The sequence below is a fragment of the Sinohyriopsis cumingii genome, chromosome 7 (genome assembly GCF_028554795.1).
Source record: "Sinohyriopsis cumingii isolate HCF-2022 chromosome 7, ASM2855479v2, whole genome shotgun sequence".
Taxonomy (NCBI): Eukaryota; Metazoa; Mollusca; class Bivalvia; order Unionida; family Unionidae; genus Sinohyriopsis; species Sinohyriopsis cumingii.
Window position 1 is genome coordinate 56,692,674 of NC_142967.1, and position 14,497 is coordinate 56,707,170.

The following is a 14,497-nucleotide window of genomic DNA, read 5'->3' on the forward strand; positions in this document are numbered from 1 at the left end:
GCTACGTTTGTGCATGGCAGCCGTCACCGCTAAAATTACATTAATCAAATTATGTAGTATGAAATCAAATGATTTAACCCAACAAATTCAATGATAAATCCAGATTCCAATTGATATGGTGTCATATGAAATGATTTAACGAACAAAAGCGAATGATTAATTTAGATTCCAAATGACGTGGTATTAAATGAAATGATGTAGTGTGACATGACATGATTTAACCCAACAAACGGAATGATGAATTCAGATTCCAAATGTTGTTGTGTGATATGAACTGATTGATGTAGCATGAAATGAAATGATTGAACCCCAAAAATGAAACAATGAATTCAGATTCCAAATGACGTCGTGTTAAATGAAATGATATGGTATTAAATAAAATGATTTAAAGAACAAAACGGAATGACGGTATCTGCTTTCAAATGACGTGGTATTAAATAAAATGATGTAGTCTAAAATGAAATGATTTAACTCAGCAAATGAAATCATTAACTTTAATTCCAAATGATCTAGTATTAAATAAAACGATTTAAAGAACAAATGGGATTGATGTATTCTGAATCCAAATGACGTATTATTAAATGAAATTACGTAGTTTGAAATGAAATGATTTAACCCAAGAGTTAAAAGGATGAATTCGTGTTCCAAATGACGTGATATTACATGAAACGATTTAAAGAACAAAACGGATTGATGAATTCGGATTCCAAATGAGGTTGTGTTAAATGAAAAAATGTAGTCTAAAATGAAATCATTTAACCCAAAAACTGAAATGACTTGTTCAGAATCCAAATGATCTGGCATTAAGTGAAATGGCCTAAAGAACAGAATGAATGATTAATTCGTGTTCCAAATGACGCGGTATTAAAAGAAATGTATGGAAAGTAACGGTCTGACTCGAAACAACATTACAATTTAAGGTCAAAATGTAAATCATCTAGCGTAAATCCAAACAAACACAGAAAATCTCTGTTATCTATGACGTACGTCAGCATGTCCAAACATATAATCGACACGTGTATTTACAGCATTCGGCTGAGATTTTTGCAGACGACATTTGTACAGCAAAGGTAAGTTTCTTTTCGTATGATACAAACAAATCTGTGTTTTCCAATCAGCATAAAATGACTTTATCCACATTAATGAATGTGCGTGTATTTTCTTTTAAAGTTCTGCCCTGTACTGCGCGAGATTCCAAGGTTTCAACAAAGGGAGATCTATAAACTAAAGAGATTAAATCTTGATCTTATTTGATCAATATTAATTACCATGTTTAGTGTCCTAACATAGCATGTACGCTAAGCCAAACATTTGTTGGCCGTCACTTTTTGTATATTTTACATTACCGGCACTACGTGCATACACATTATTCGTCCAAGGTCTATATGTTATCAATTCTTCTTTTTCCGCCATTGAATCCAGTTTGCAGCAAATATTAGTGCTTTCTTTTCTTTTCTTTTTCTTCTGGGAGACTGAATATAATTTTTATTAGAATCCCTTATTCACGACTCTTAGTGCATTTGAAACACCCCACTCTCCTTTCCAAACGTACTGAAAATGGGGGTGGGGGTAGTCATATATTTTAAAAGAGAGTAATAGGTGAACAATAAACAGTTGCCTCTGATGGAGTGTTTAATGACGAAGAAGAAGCACGAATCATGCTTGAATACACCCAACATTTAGCTAAAAATGTATGAAAATAATACGGAAACGCGATAGATTCTATCAGAATTGTTTATTTAAAAAAAAAAAATAGCATCATCGATTTGTAAGTGATACCACGTAGCCCAGTGCTGTCCAACCCGCGGCAGCGGGCTGATTTTTAAATGGCCCGCCAGAGCTCGAGCAGCTATATTGTCGTTTCTTTTCAATTTTCTGCTGCGGCCCTCGGCTTCAAGAAAAACATTTTTCAGTGACCCATGGGTCAGAAAGGTTGGACAGCACCGACGTAGCCCTTAGGGTAAAAACGCTCTCTCTCTGTCTCTCTCTCTCTCTGCCATAGAACGGTCGAAGCTTGTACTTTCTGCTTTCTGCTAGATTTTACCTGCTATCCATCGATTTAAGTAGCATCTATTTGGTATTTATTTGTACCTAGTTCAATTGTCTGTCCTAGGACGGGAGTGATAAAAGTAAGTTTCAACATATTTTTTTTATATATAAAAGTAAAAAGAAAAATACACAAATGGGATTAAAGAGTTTTCAAGAAAGTTTGAATTTAAAAATACAAAAAAGGTATTTAAATTATTGAGACCTCTTGTTTTTCAGCCTGACACATAGAAAGATAAATGTGGGCATTAATATATAAATGCTAGCAACTACTCGTTCTAGAACGGGAGTGATACATTTTCAAGATAAAAATATAAAAAGTGAAAAAGACAAGTAAAAAAAATTGGGATGAGCGAGTTTAAAATAAAGTTTGAACATAACAATTCCAAAAAAGCATAATTAACAAAAATTGGGATGCCGCCGCGAGTTTCGAACTCACGACCTCTTGTTTTGCAGCTGGGACACACATACAAATGTTGGTGTTTATTTTAAAGACTAGGTTAATTGCATGTCCTAGGACGAGAATTTATAAAAAAAAATGTTTTTAATAGGATGAGCGAATTTAAAAGAAAGTTTGAACATACAAATACAAACAAGATTTTAAAGAAATAGGATGCCGCCGCGAATTGTGGCCGAGACATACGTGGGTGTGCAACGTTGCCTCTTAGTAAGAGGGGTGGTTAATTAGATTTGGCTGGCGTTATCTAGAGGATGACCTCCCTCGATATTATAGCCCGGCGGGAGTGAAGAAGAATGGAATTTCAGCAGAGAACTGAGGGAGAATACTGGGAAGAAATAAAGTAACACGAGCCCCCTTTGACAAGAAAATAAAAAATTTAATCAGAACAAACTAATAACGGCAGTTCCAATTCAAGTTAGATTATATCAATAGAATTGTACAGGTGTGTCTAATTTGGATTTATTTCATCATCATAACGAGAGGAGAAAAGAGCGCAATGTCCACGATTGATGTGTATCACCTTCCTTCCTTTTGACCGTATATCAACGTCTCGTAGTTCATCCTTCCTAAGCTCTATGCTTTGCCCCATCATGGACTTCCTGGTCCTTTTATTCTGACATCGTTCTTCTTTTCCTCAGACTTATGTCTTCATACTGTCCCGTCTCTCTCTCAGAAAGCTGTTCCTTAAAGGACAAAATTACCCCTAAATTGCTGTATACCCCACTATCTATGACGTACATAAAATTCCTTCACGTTCCTCATAACATGTTGGCTATCCTCCCACTGCGTACATTCTAACTTAGCACGGTATGACATTGACCTCGCTTCCAGCGGCAGGTCTTATATTATCATGTGAGCGTCTATCGAATATTACCGTATTCTTTTACATGCTACCACATGTTCGATTACTGTTGCATGGAATGTACAAATTGTAACTCACAACAATCCTTAACCGACAAGATTATTCAAATATTACAAAATCAGATATAATCAGGTAATTATCGTGAACTCACGGTAGTCTGTATCGTCCTAACAAACAAAGGAAGTTATTTCATATAACCCTATGAAATCCTACACATATGAACATTTGGATCGCATGCAGTCAATTCTACCAATGAACTAATAACTGTAAAATTAAAAGGTAAATTGCATAACAATTCTAGCATCAACACTTTCCATGAAATTGAATAAAATAAATTGCATAGCTACTCTAGCAACGACACATTTCCATGAATTGAATAAACGATACATAATATGGAAACCTAGTCATAGCATACACATTTGCATAAAACAAACAACCAAATAGTAGAATATTACATGAAGCTAAAATTGAGTACCTTATTGCTGTTCTCTTTCAGAACTTGTGCGTCCTTTCACTAAAGACTGTCTTTCTTTTCACAAGCCGGCCACCAGACTAAAGAATTTCGACTAAGGTCGTCACTTTAAAGTCTGATTGTTTCTAAAGTGTACGCCTTAATTTATTCTGCCCAATCGTAGGCAGCGGTCCCTAACCTTTCCCAAAAAATAATTCCTTTCATCTGGTTTAGACAGCTCGGAATATGTGAACGACGGTGCGTAACAATTTCTCTTTGAAAAAAATGATAAGCTGACATAGGTTCCTACCAAGCGATTAGGGTAGGTAGATCAAATGTTTACTTTCTAAGGACCGCGTTAAGATACCCCGGTCAGTTTCACCGAGTTGGAATTCTGCCCCTTTGAAGTTTACACTGACATGGGGGGAGATGAACGAAGAATGGTCAAAGTGACCCTTAACAAATACTTTTCTGGCTTAAATGCGATAAAGTTTTAAATATCAATGCATTCAGCATTAAAGTTTACTGCAGTTCAAAATTCGACACTTCACAGGGTGTTCATATTTAAGATTTTATACACTCGGGATATCTCCCCGGAGAATGGGAACACTTTCGTGGATATGAATATGCATTTCTCAAAACTGAAGTGGCAAATAATGCTTCACTAAAGGGTTTACTGGCCATGGATGTGAATACTTTCATTTGATTCAAATTTTCGTCATAAGTTTGAAGAATTTGGCGATAAACTTAAAAGCATACTTTCCTTCTTTCTTTCCATGAAAAGATTTATGTATGAGGAAGGACAGAAGGACGAAGAGTCCATGTATCTATGTAAATAGTTATATATTGATATGTGTTTATATGCGTGTGTGTGCGTCTTTTGTGTATTTATATGTCAGTCGCTGCTGTCCTGTATCACTGTATAGTTTGGAAAGCTGATATCTTTGAGTATAAAGATCACTTGATTACATTGTCAAGCAATTTAAAGAATTTATTTTGTCTTACATGCGAAGCAAAAGCGAGGCATATTGTATCATTTTCTACTTTGATGTCATTGACAGTGCCAGCAAGAACAAGATATCGAAATAATAATAATAATAATAATAATAATAATGATATGTCATGTCATGTCATGTCAAAAGTAACAAATTGTCCTTGCCACAAGAGCAATGTTTGTTTTAAAGCATAAAAACATTCTAACTTTGCATGCAAGCAGTGGCGTACTAAAGATAAATGGCGTCGGGACGAAGATGATATTTCCAAGGGGTTTTGGGCCCACCAGACATCTGGCACCCATCCATGGTTTTGGTGCCCCATGGCCACTGGCGCCCGGAGAAAACACGCCTTTCGTACCCCCACCATCGTTTACTACGCTACTGCATGCAAGTTGATATTATATACTTTCTCCTGACATCATAGACCTAAAATCAAGGTTTCCTAATTGTACGCTTCCAAACATAAGTCAAGCTCAATAGCTCAATGGAGCCCCCACCCCCACCCCAGGTTTGATCTCCATGCCATGCCACTTACTATCACATAAAATGAACTATCGATGTTAGGTTAATTACGAAAATAGTCCATTTCAGTCAGAAGAGATTCAGAATTTAAACTAAAGTAGGACATTATCATCTTTATGTATTCCGAGACGATGAAACATAAGGTAGCTAGGGTGAATGATCCTTGGCTGATGATGTGATAATCTGCGGAAGTGAGAAAAATGACATGTTTGTGTAATTGTGTCACATACACACAGATATAAAAACCAGTTTCCACAAAAGCACTGCACCTCTTCATAAAATATTTAAGTCCAATTTTCTTCGGTTCCCAGAAGTGTTTTAACAGACGAGTTTTTTTTTTTGGTGATCATGAATATATACAATCAGGTTAAAAATAATGTTAACCCACAAAATAAGCATCCTCCAGCTACATCATCATCATTACCATTAGCAGCACTATCATCATTGTTGTTATTACCATACCATTATATCAATTTAGATCATTCATTTCCTTCTGGTTCTTGCTTTTCTTGTTCTTGTTCTTCTTGTTCTAACAATAATAATAAACAGAAGAAGAAATAGATTAATTAATTAATTAATTAATTAATTAATTTATTTATTTATTTATTAATTTAGTGTCATGGTAGCTTCTAACTTTTCAGTATTGACTAATTTTAAGATCAACCAATAACAGCGTTCTCTCCAAACATGTATAATCTTGTCAGTTCACAGACTTCCACATATCAAGAAACTCAGTGTATATGTTGCTTTATTTCTTATATGTTGGTCACTTCTTGGTCAGAGTAATAAAGGAAGATGTACTTTAGGCATGGCATGGCTATATTAAAAATGTACTATCAGTAAACGGTAATAATATATGGTTATATGTATATCAGAAATAACACTGAAGAGATTATGACCATTACACTATTAAATTAAAATAAATAATGTAAAATAAAATTAAAATAAAATTAAATTAAAATAAAGTTTTTAAAATGAACATTAACATGGAAGTTTATAAAAGCATATGAACAAAATTGACATGAACCTTGTGCATGCAACATTCGTGCAACAAGTTGTAGCCATTGGCATAATGGTTAAATTATGTTGTAGTTTATATTTCTGTCCACATTTCATCTTTTTATCAGCCAACATTTTAGTCTTTTATCTTTCAATATATAAAACCTAGTTCCAAAATAATAACTATGTATTTTATATAAATATCTAGTTTGACTAAATTATTAATGTCAGATAGTTTTATAATTCCGTTCCAAATTTCCATCTGCATATTATTTCTGGTGCGTCTACATTTTTAATAAAAACGAATGTATAACTTTCATAGTGATGTATGGTTTTGTGAAGTTCCTTAAAAAATTGTGAAAACATAAAATATTTTACAAGAGTAATAGAGACATGATACTGGGATAATTCAGTCAGAAGAAAAGAAATAGATTCCATTACTGTCTTTTTTTCGATATATGTTTCAATGTAATTAACGGCTTCTGTCGCCCAGTGGTTAGAGCGTCCGCCTCGGATGCGGGAGGTCATGGGTTCAATCTAAAGCCGAGCCATACCAGAGGCTTACAAAAATGGTACTAACAGCTGCCTTGTTTGGCGTTCAGCATTAAGAGGTTAGTGTTAGGACTGCTCGGCCTGGTGTCAGGATAATGTGACTGGGTGGGACATCATGCTACATGTCTACATGATGCCCCAGTGCTAGACATCATTATAAGCTGCCACATTGCAGACATCGTAGCGATATGACTGATTTTTTTTAAAAAAAAGCTACGTTAAAAATCAAAATCAGATGACATCACATCACTATAATGACTTCCATATTTGTTAAGTGGTATGTGATGAGCCCTTAAAAAGACAAACGGTCCACATCTTCAAACAGATCAAACAAATCAACATGGAACATGTATGAACAACTATTATCTCTTCATACTTTGAGTTTGGGTCTAAATGAAGTGTTAAAACTCTATGATGTTAAACTAAGTAACAGAAACAAGCGAAACAATTAAGTCTAAGAAAAGCTAACTTTGTGCACCATCAACAGATTTATTGTGTCAAGTAAATTATTGTCCCTCTTCTTCTCATTATTATTATTATTAATATTGGTGAACGTGGTACTTGTACTGCAGTTGTCTTTAATGTATTCTGTTGATGTTGTTTTATTGTTGTGATGTACATCTACAAGCTGTTCTCCGCCTTGTTTCCGACATGACTGGTGGCGCCACCAGTTATGTCGGAAAAAAGGCGGAGAACAACTTGTTGGTCTAGATGGTGTAAATAGTAATGTTGATTGAACGTTTTTTGTTATTGAATAATAAATTAAGTAGGGATTTATACATTTTTTCATAGATTTTATTCAATAAAATATGTACATAATAATAATAATAATAATAATAATAATGAGGACTTTGTATAGCGCCTAATCTTTAGAAGCTCTAAGCGCTTTACAACATTAAACACCTATAACATAAAAAACATATAATGATATGATTACAAAAACAAACACCATGAAATTAGAAAAACATTAAAAAAATAAAAAAAACATGCTGAGAATATTTCAGGTAGGAAACATTATTAGGTGTTTAAGTTTGTTCTTGCAGTCGAAATAAGTGAGTTTTGAGAGCCCTCTTGAATGTGATCACTGTGTCTTTGTGTCTAAGTTCAGTGGGCAATTAACTCCACGTTGCTGGGCCTGATATGCAAAAGAACGCTGTCCATATGACTTTGTTTTCATAGTGGGAATAATGAGTATACGATTGTCAGAAGAGGAGCGTAAGTATCTTGCTGGTGTATACACATGGGTGACGTCGGATAGGTATGTTGGACTAGAGTCCGACAGTGAAACATAGCACAGAGAACACATTTTGTGTTTGATTCTGGATCGAATGGATAGCCTGTGTAGGGTAGAGAGCAGCGGGGAGGTGTGCTCTGATCGTGGTACTCTAAGTATGAATAGAACAGCTGTGTTTTGAACTTTCTGAAGTTACTGGAGTAGATACTGAGTTGGACCAGACATAATTGAGTTACAATAGTCCAGTCTTGAAAGTACTAATGAACACACAAGTGTTATAGTGGCATCAACTGGAAGATATTTGCGAATGGAGCTGATGCGTCTCAGCTCAAGATATGCAGCCTTGCATATGTTCATGACATATTGGTGCAATGTGAGAGTACTGTCCAGAGTAACACCTAGGTTTCGTACTGATTGTGAGAATTTATTGTTGGCGTTGCTGATATTTATTGTTTGAGGTAAAGGAGGTGAATGAGAACGTCTTTGTGTTGTGATCACAATGGCCTCAGTTTTATCATCATTCATCTGCAGCTTGTTACATGTCATCCATGATTTCACATCAGAAATGCACCTCTCTACACCTTAGATGGTAGCATCAACTTCAGTTGGGCGGCTAGATTTGTATATTTGGGTGTCATCAGCGTACAATTGGTGAGACACTGGATGATGATCTATGACACTTGAGAGCGACTGAGTGTACAGAATGAAGAGAACAGGTCCAAGAATCACATATGCAGCCACTCAGAAATATATGATGCAAAGGAGAGCGATCGAGGCATTCCAATCAATATGTAAGGCATGTACAGCAAGTATGACTTAAAACGAGATGAGAATAATGTTAGCGTACGATACGAAATTAATATTACATATAAATGTGAGTGACAACACCATACGTGGTAATGCTTCTAAAATAAATTTGTTCCGAGTGAAAAGACTTGGTTTCTACTGATTCGACGCCCAACTATATAAATGATATGTTCAGTAAAAGGACAAATAATGTCAGTACAGTTTCGAGTTTATCGATACTGCGCTCTATGTCAAATTGAAACTTTCTTCTTCCTAAGCCTGAAATGGAATTGTATAAAAATAGTTGGGTCCAATCATTTGGAACTGTCTACCTATAGATGTTAATGAAGAGCCATCAGAGCATTCATTTCGTCACAGGTGTTTGAGATGGATGCAATCCAAATGTCTATAACCAGTTATGGTCAGCTTTCTGGTATATTTGTATATGTATGTACATGTATTATATAAAATGCTCCTGGGCGCTCACCCATGTGTGTGTGTGTGAAAAAGCTTTCAATCATGCATGTTGGTGAACACAATGCTTTCTGTGCTATATCCACATGTAATTGTTCCTGTGTATATCAATTAGTATACCTTTTTTGTAGGATATTTGTTTATCAACTGTATCTTATATAATTTACCTCTACATATGTAGAAAGAAACCCTTGGAGCGGCAAGCAGCAATGGAAGCTTTGAGTGCTGTTTCATCAACAAAAGCCAGATTTACTATATGTGTACGTAACGGAATGGAATAATTTTGCGGCGAAAGTTAATGTAAAGGTAAGTGCTGCTTTATCTTGGAATAACCGGATCAATTCAAACTCAAATCCTAATACTTTATTAATTCTGTTAACAAAGGATTTAGGACAACCTGTCCAGTCTTGACTACATTGTGTACAAAGTAGCCAAGTTTGAACAGCGCAAATTACCGTATATACGTTATATATTTCTAGTCTATATTTTATATTCCATGCAAAGCTTATTTAAGTGCATTGAAGTGCAACTTAATTACAAACCCTAAATAGTCAATCTGCGACCTTCACTCTGAACCGGTTAAAATGGATCCAGATCTTTAAAAAGTTGACACGGAATTCCGAGAAAAATACACATCCTTGATCAGTGATCTCTCTCTCTCTTTCTCTCTCTCTCTCTCTCTTTCTCTCTTGAAGAATTATGCTGCTTCAACAAAATTCAATACAGAGATATGATTTGTGCTGAATGTGTATTCAGTTACCCAGTCATAAAAGACGTCTCTTGAAAGTGCAGTACATTACATAAGTAACATGCTCAACAGTGAGATACAGCGTTTAAAAGCTCGAAAACGGAGGCAACAATCAACAAAATCAATACGCCAGAAAGAAAAAGAATCATTCCCTGCCAAAAAGCCATCTTGAAGATTCAAAGAAAGTGATGACCCTAATTCAGAACAGGAAGACAACGAACCAGATGAAAACAGCAGTTGCATATTGCAATACCCTGAACGAACAACAGAACGAACCAAGCGCTGGGGACGACAATATAACACATGTGAAACAGACAAAAACTCAATCAGTCTCTCGATGAAATCGGATGAAAAAAAAAACAGAAGCTGTGGCTGATAATGAGTAGAAGTGCAGCTCTAACTGTAAAGCAATAGGCAAGTCAAAAACAAAATGTAAAAATATGACAAGGTGTAACATTTACATGTCTTGGTGCCATGATACTTGTGTTGGTATTAGCAGAACAGACCCAATAGGATTCTGGCTCTGTACTCTGTGTAGAAAAATACCTAAAGACCTTATAACGATTCAGGCTTTGGTACATGAAATGCATGCTTGTACAATGTTCATTTTAAACCAAATACAAATTCTGTCAAACATTATGGAATCAAAATTTGCAAACATAAACAACCAAATATCCAGCATCACAAAACGCATGACTGTGTACGACAATACAACCTCACTACAACTTGAAGAATACAAAGGGCAAAAACTAGATGCCAAACTTGCCAAACTTGAAAAAAAACAAACAAAAAAAAAAACAGCTGTATTGTTGAACAAAACAAACTGTAATCGAATTGATAAAAACCAATACAAAATACCCAGGTAATGAAACAGCCATTAGTCAGACCGACAGGAGTCAATCAAGAACTGATAAACCGACACGAGCTAAAGAAAGATACGAACCAAGCAGATCAAAATCAACTTAAGTCATTCTCTTCCAAAACCAATAAAGACACTGATTGCAGGATCATCTCTTCTGAAATTTATCAAGACCATTCTAGCATTATTATTATTACAAAATGCAAAGAGAAATAACATTGAACAAAAGGTGGAAAGTACAGAGGAAACGCATGATATATATGAATTTCCATATTCAGCTTTGAAACTTTGATTTACTCAAGTGGGGTATTTGATAAGGGCAACGTACTGACCACGAAATTAACATAGGCATTAGTTCTGGACAAAAATTTTCTGTCACTCGCAGAGTGATAACTTAAAGGTGTCCTGAATATAGCATCGGCCGTTAATATATTTCAGCCAGCAAGACGAACTATAGAAAAGTTGAATCTCAACAAACGCATCTAAAGCTTTGAATTCTGGACAGTAGATTTCCCAAGATATTTGTGCTTTTTGTTGGTACTAGTGGCTTATGGTCAGTTTCAGTTTTCGACACCCCATATGAACAATACAAGGTAGTATAAAACATTTAGAAACAGAATTTTGACGAGGTCAGAGCAGACTCGGAATAGATATGGCCACAATCATGCTCGCTTCATATGCAAGTGCAACGCAAAGAATGGAATACTGCCCCCTTAATGGTCAGCTTAAAGTCAGTTTTTCACTAAGTGCATTACGTCATTTTTGGCCGACCAGTGTGAGGCAGTATTCCATTCAGTTCCATGTACTTGCATATTAAGCCGGTGCACTCATGAACTGTAGCATGGGAAAATGATCTGGCTTTCCTAAATGGCATGATAGTTAGTCAAACATTCAAAGTTGGATGCTTTAGTTAAACATCGGTACCAAAATTATTACGCTACGCTATGCGTAGCTTGAAATGTCATCATTTGTTGGACCATAAATTACGCGTTAAGTTCCTATTGCATTTATAAATAAAATATTGCATAAAATAAGTTTCAGAAACACTATCGAAAATTTGAAATCTACAGATTAAGTAGATATGGTCTATTTTATTTATAGACCTAACTGCATCCTTTTTTGTGGTTAGTTTTAATACTATACTTGTAAAACCAGGTGTTTTTCTTAACGTTTAAGTGGACAAGTAAGATTTGGTTGAACAATCTTTGTCCTACGGTTTACTTGTCCAAACCAAGTAGAAGAAATAACCAAATTTTAGATACGTTAACAAAACAAGATTATCTGAGTAAAAACAATTGAACGATATTCAAGAAGAATTTACTGAAATATAAGACTCGATGGCGATTCCTCTCAGTACTCAACATCATCCATACAATATTTCCAGCTTGAATCAACTTTCTAAATAAATTTAACCATATCTCTATTTTTGAAGTCCTAACACCAACAATCACAGTACATAATGGTTTTAAAATTGAGTTTAAGAGTGAACATTGATATAAAACTGCTATCCGTTCTTGAAATTAAAAAATGTAATATTCATTATGTCTTCCAGCTCTTTTTTGGCTTTAGATCAGTGAGGTGGTTTTGAGCTGTTAACACTAAAAAGCAACTCCAACAAAGTTTTAACTACAGTAAGTCATGGAAGCTGCAGTGCAAAAGACATTAGAGAGATCGTTACAGGTCGCATATATACCAGGCTGATTCAGGAGAGTATCGCTATAATTTACATAGAAGACTCCTCTTTTGATGAGCAAGAAAAGTGTTTGTCTTGTTCAGCCATTTTACCTATAGAGGATCTGAGAGAACACATGCAAACTTGTCAGGTAAGGTAGTCTGATTATCAATGAATTATATCAGGTATTTTGCTTATGTTACAGCTTTAGCATTAATCCAACAACATGTTACCTCCATTGATATCCATGTATATTAGAAAAAGGTGCAATTTCTAAGGGCTGTCATCGGATCTAACAGAGGTTTAAAGGAGGATGGTACATATAAAAAATTCCTAGCATAACTTAAAGAAATTTCAGGTAAATGTATAACATCTGTAAGGATAACAAGAAAGAGGTAGTTCTGATTTCATAGATTATAGATATACATTTTATCAAAATGAAATATGGGGTAAATGGTTTTTTGTTTGCACCATGGTTAAAATGGAACTAGTTTCTTAAAGATTATTGTCACCGAAATGTAATGATAGTACATGTTTGCTCATGAATGACTCCATAGTAGCAATCTGTGTTGTGTCCGTTGTATTCATGTTGTGTTAGAGCAGCATGATTAATAGGGCACCGATATATGGACATTTTAAGAGACGTTGGGTGGAAAAGGTTTATATAGCCTTTAAAAAGATGTGGAAATTTTCTTGTTTTACATTCACATTTCTATGATTTATTGTAAAAAAAATATGTTCAGTCACTTGTTTGTGGCAGCTAGCGCAATGGCCATATAAAGTTATTCTAAGAAAATCTTGAATTATAAGGTTTGCATAAACGATAAAAAGGAACCAGTTTGTTGACCTTCAAAGTCAATGCAAGATGCAATTATTTTCCAAACAACATTTTATATAAAAATATATTCTGAATGTCATTTATATACAGTAATAATGATTTTAATTCATTACGATAGTACAAACTTCATAAAATGACTTTTACAATTCATCACTATTTCATGTGTACCTATAAACAGGGCCGGCGCTACCATATAGGCAAACTAGGCAGCCGTCTAGGGCACTATTTCAAGGGGGCGCATTTTTAAAAAAAATGTATTGTTTATAAATTTTGAAATTGATATTGGGGGGGGGGGGCCGAATCTAAACTTGCCTAGGGCGCCAGATAGTTTGGCCGGGTCTGGCGCCGGCCCTGCCTGTAAATAAGATTTTCTTATAAATATAATTTTCTAAATTAAATTTGGTAAATGAATAATACTGTTACATTAGCATCAGCGGCGTAACTATCTCACCACGGGTCCCACAGAAAACTTTTTTGCACTGCCACCCCCCCTTTACTGTCACTTTAAATCTTTTTTTTCAGGTTGGGCTGGGCCCCAAACACGTCCGGGCCAATTATGCCGCTGATTAACATGGTACGTTCCAATAATATGTATTGCCTACTTATATGAAATCCAGGCAAACCAAAATATGATAATCTAAAATTTGGCTTACTAAGAAATACTAACATCCTGTCAAATCAAACTTATTGATGTTATTAAAGAAATATAACAAATATTTCGTTACTTACATATATTTATCAATACTATTTCTTAAAATTATTTTGACCAATAATTCTGTGTGACTCGAAATCAGGACAGACACAATAGTTGGATTATAATAAATAAGCATGAAAATAGTAATTTCAGAAATGATTTTACCTGATTAAGTTTTGTCATAGTTGTTAAATTTCCACACAGAAAAGATGCAATTTTATTTCAGTTATTTAATGAGAAGCTGATGACCTAAAATGTCAGTTCAAAATTTGGAGCCACTGGGCCTTATTTCTCTCGGAACTAAT

General features: G+C 35.0%; 1 long non-coding RNA gene across 1 annotated transcript; it reads left to right on the forward strand.

The window, feature by feature from the left end:
- The first annotated feature begins 9,562 nt into the window (after positions 1 to 9,562).
- On the forward strand, positions 9,563 to 14,189 carry LOC149795309 (uncharacterized). The gene is made up of 3 exons (XR_016422102.1): positions 9,563 to 9,687; positions 12,541 to 12,811; positions 14,021 to 14,189. It is a non-coding gene; the product is annotated as an uncharacterized LOC149795309 (long non-coding RNA).
- The last annotated feature ends 308 nt before the right edge of the window (positions 14,190 to 14,497 follow it).